The following is a 5,052-nucleotide window of genomic DNA, read 5'->3' as shown; positions in this document are numbered from 1 at the left end:
GAGTAAGTCACTTAACCTCTCTGTGCCTTGTTCCCTCAAATGTAAGATGGAGATAAAATGCTACTTCCCTAGTACAGTCAATGTGAGGATCAAATGCATTAATGCAGGTAAAATAGTAGAACAGTAGTTAGTGCTCTGTGTTTGCTGCTGTTGCTTTTGTTTTATTTTGTTTTGTTTTTTGAGACAGAGTCTCACTCACTCTGTCACCCAGGCTGGAGTGCAGTGGCGCCATCTCGGCTCACTGCAACCTCCGCCTCACCGGTTCAAGGAATTCTTCTGCCTCAGCCTCCCAAGTAGCTGGGATTGCAGGCTTGCACCATCACACCTGGCTAATTTTTGTAATTTTAGTAGAAACAGGGTTTCACCATGTTGGCCAGGCTGCTTTCAAACTCCTGACCTCAAGTGATCTGCCCACCTCGGCCTCCCAGAGTGGTGGGATTATAGGTGTGAGCTACCCGCGCCCAGCTGCTATTATTTTGTATTACTATTATAAAAGAGGTGACGGGACAATATGGCAAAAGTTGCAAAGGTGGTACGTGAATGTTCGAAGTACCATGATGTCATTATATCACAGAATGTTAACAACTCCCTGGAAAAGTAAGTCTTATAATAATCCCTACATTGTGGAAATAGGGCCAGAGAGGCCAAGTGGCTTTTCCAAGGTCACACAGCAGTGGCAGAGCCAGGGCTCAGACCCAGAGGGACCAGGCTCCAGAGATCCTGGCTTGGGTGAGGAAGAGGATGGGCTGGAGAAGCCACGTGGCTGCATCAGAGAGCAGATGAGGCTGGAGAGGTGGGCCAGGTCACTGATCCGCCCCCACCAGAGCCATGCTCGTCAGCCAGCCCCTGTCCCTGACACCTTGGGCCGCCAAACACCCACCCTGGCGAGTCTCCTGGGTTATTCATTAAGCTTCATTACACCATCCTCACCCCCGGCTGACCTTCCTGTTCCCAGGGCAAGGGAATTGCGTGGAGAAGAGGGACGAAGTCTCTGACGCCTGAGATTAGCCTTTCCCGATTTGCGGATTTAACCCTGAACTCTTCGTCATACGCTTCCCAAGGCTGAAGGCTCAGTTCCACTAAATGGCGAAAGAGCTGAGGTTCAGGCAGCCCTAGCTAGTGAGTAATAACTGTGCCAGAATTTGGGTGCAGGTCTCCCAACACCCAATATAACAGAGCATCTCAGCTAAGCTCTCAGACTTATCAACCCTGGCCAAGATGACACATCACTGGAGACCAGAGATGGTCTCACACTGGGAGGTCACACTCCCCTTGGCTGGAACCGGGGCACACCGTCCTCTGTAGAGGCTCTACATGTCTCACTGTCCTGACCTATCCCTACTGCAGCCCCATCACCTAACTGCCCCTTGGTCGGCCCCTTGTCAGTGTTTACATTTGAAACCTTTATACAGAGGAACTTGCCCTCTGTCCTCTTGCCCTTGAAAAGGAAAGGAATCGGTGATCAAGGGAGAAGCTGAGGCACAGAAAGGTTAAGTAACTTGCTCCAGCTTGCCCAGCAAATAGGCCACGGGACCAATCTTCCAGGGACCCCACCTCCAACCTGGATGCTCTTGTCCCAGGAGACAGAAATTCACAGCCACAGCGTCTGAGCTGAAAGAATTCACAGAGGCTGAAACTGCCTTTGCAAAGAGTATGACAGTGAGAAGTCCAGCCCAGCAGACTCCAGCCTGCTTCTAGCCCCACGGGCTGCGGACTCCAGCCTGCTTCTAGCCCCACGGGCTGCGGACTCCAGCCTGCTTCTAGCCCCACGGGCTGCGGACTCCAGCCTGCTTCTAGCCTCACAGACTGGCCATCCTCATTCAGGTGTAGGCCAAGCCAACCATGGGAGGAATTCTTTTTCTTCGAGACAGGGTCTCACTCTTTCACCCAGGCTGGAGTGCAGTGGCACGACCCCAGCTCACTGCAGCCTCAATCTCCTGGATTCAAGGAATCCTCCCACCTCAGCCTCCAGAGTGTCTGGGACTACTGGTGCGTGCCAGCTAATTTTATTTTTATTTTTATTTTTTAGAGACAGAGTCTCCCCTCTGTGTTGCCCAGGCTGGTCTCGAACTCCTGGCCTCAAGCAGTCCTCCCACCTTGGCCTCCCAAAATGCTGAGATTACAGGCGTGAGCCACCAGGCCTGGCCCACCATGATAATTTAATTTATAGTTTAACTTTGAAGCAAAGTCAGTCACAGTGGTTCACACCTGTAATCCCAGCACTTTGGGAGGCTGAGATGGAAGGATTGCTTGGGCCAGGAGTTCAAGACAAGCCTGGGCAACATAGTGAGACCTTGTCTCTACAAAAAATAAAAATTAGCCAGACATGATGCACACCTGTAGTCCCAAGTCTTAAGGAGGCTAAGGTGGGAGGCTCACTTGAGCCCACAAGGTGGAGGCTACAGTGTGCCGTGATCATGCCACTGTGCTCCAGCCTGGGCAACACAGTAAGACTCTGTCTCAAAAACAAACAAACAAACAAACAAAACAAAAAAAAAAAACAAGCAAAGTTAACCCCCTCCTTGCTCAGGGATTGAAATTACTTTTGTAAAACTAATAAAAGATCATGAAATGAAGATTATGAAAGGGGCTTGAATTCTGCTAAAATCTAAATGTAATCTCTGTTTAACAGTCATGTGAGGTTGAGAGTGGTGGCTCACGACTATAACTTTAGCACATTGGGAGGCTGAGGTGGGAGGACTGCTTGAGCCTAGGAGTTCAAAGCCAGCCTGGGCACCATACTGAGACCCCATCTCTACTAACAAAAAAAAAACATTAGCTGGGTGTGGCGGCACAGCTGTAGTCCCAGATACTCAGGAGGCTGAGGCAGGAGGATCCCTTGAGCTCAGGACTTCAAGCCTGCAGTGATCTGTGACTGCACCACTGCACTCTAGCCTGGACAACAGAGTGAGACCCTGTCTCAAAAAGAAAAAAAAAGGGGGGGGAGTTATATGACCAGAGGTCACAGGATTTGTAACTTCCCCAATTACTCCCTTAGAAACCTTGCTATTATAGAACCTTAGATTGGTCTTTTGAGATGTTTTTCAGACTTTTGCATTGTGGTAATTGACTGACCCCCCTGGCCCTCCAGACCCAGGACTCATGACTCTACCAGTATCCAATGACAAGTGCCCCACCTGGAGGCGGACTCACCCCATATTCCCCAACCTCAGCACTACTGACATTTGGGGCCAGATCATTCTTTGGTGTGAGGGGCAGTTGTGTGCACTGCAGGAGATCATGTTACATCTTCCAGTCCCGTGCATAGCAGCATCCCTGGCCTCCACCCGCCAGATACTAATAGCACCCTCCACCCCAGGTTTGACACCCCAAAATGTCTCCAGACATTGGCCAACGCCCACACGCAGGTTGCAAAATTGCCCCATTTTGAGAACCATTGTCCTTGAGTAGGGAGTTTGGGGTGGAGCCTTACTTGCACAGGAACTGGAAAAAGTGGAGTGTGTGCAGAAAGCACAGGTCCTGCAAAAGGAAGGATAGGAGGCAAAAAACATCCCAGGGGCCTTATCAAGCACTGGGTCTTTAGAACATTCAGGGTGCTTTTGCATTTAGAATGATGAATGTGTGAAAACTGGGTAGTAAGAAAGCTGAGCAGGTGGTGGAAACAGAGACTGGCTTAGAGCAGGCATGAGGGGCTAACAGAAAGATATCAGGGGGCCCTTCCTCTGGAAGAGAGGGGCTCTATGCCCAAATACACCCTTTTTTTTTTTTTTTTGAGACTGAGTCTCGCTGTGTCACCCAGGTTGGAGTGCAGTGGTGTGATCTCGGCTCACTGCAGCCTCCGCCTCCCGAGTTCAAGCAATTCTCCTGCCTCAGCCTTTTGAGTAGCTGGGATTACAGGCATGTGGCACCACGTCCAGGTAATTTTTGTATTTTTTGTAGAAAAAGATCTACACCATGTTGGCCAGGCAGGTCTCGAACTCCTGACCTCAGGTGATCCACCTTCCTCCGCCTCCCAAAGTGCTGGGATTACAGGCATGAGCCACCACCCCCAGCCACTGTATGCACTTTGAGCAAGGTCTCCCGGGGCTCATCAGTCACAATCATTACAAGAGCCCACTCTCAGAGCTACTGCAATGCTCCCCAGCCCCATGCCTGCACAGCAGGGGGGATCATTTAGCATTTTCCCTCTTCTTCTTATGCTTCTCAGATATTTTGTTTGTTTATTTCACTTGATAATGAATTAACCGATGTTTATTGAAGCACTTACCTTATGCCAGGCACTATTGTAGGCACTGGGAATTCAGCAGGAAACAAAACAGGCAAAAACCCTGTCCTCCTGGAGCTCACAGTCCAGTGGGGTGCGGCTGGAGGTGGGGAACAGGCACTAACCAGGGAAATGGCGGGTAAGATAATGGCAAGTGCTATCGAGAAAAACAAAAACAGGCTGTGTGGTTTTTGATAGAGGGGCCAGGGAAGTCCTCTCTGTGAAAGTGACACATAAGTAAATATTTACAGGAGGTAAGGGGGTGAGACACCCTGATATCTAGGGGAAGACGAAGACAGGCAGGAAAGGGCAGTTGCAAAGGCCCTGAAGCAGGAGGGTACCCCGAGTGCAGCAGGAACAGCAGAGAGGCCAGTGTGACTGCAGCAGAATGAAGGGAGGGGATGGTCAGGGAGGAAGAAGACAGAGAGAGAATGGAGCCACATCACACGGAGCCTTGGAGGCTACCGTCAGGATATCAGCTTTTTTTCCAAGTAAGGTGGGAGCCATGGGAGGCTCTTGAGCAGAGCAGCAACATGACCCGACTCCGGCTGAATAGGATGCCTCCAGCTGCTGTGTGGGGAATCAGCGGCCAGGGACCCCAGTGCAGAACCACTGCAAGGGTGCAGGCACAGGACTCAGGGGCTTGAAGCAGGGTGGCAGCAGCAGACCTTGGTGAGAAGTGGTCGGATTCTGGGTATTTTGAAGGTCAGGTCACCTGGCCTTCCTGCTGCAGCAGCTGCAGTGCATATGAGAGAGAAAGAGACATCAAGACGTTTGGGGCCGGGCACGCTGGCTCACGTCTGTAATCCCAGCACTTTGGGAGGCTG

The sequence above is a fragment of the Colobus angolensis genome, unplaced genomic scaffold (genome assembly GCF_000951035.1).
Source record: "Colobus angolensis palliatus isolate OR3802 unplaced genomic scaffold, Cang.pa_1.0 Scaffold79, whole genome shotgun sequence".
Taxonomy (NCBI): domain Eukaryota; kingdom Metazoa; phylum Chordata; class Mammalia; order Primates; family Cercopithecidae; genus Colobus; species Colobus angolensis.
Note: the sequence above shows the minus strand (reverse complement) of the source record.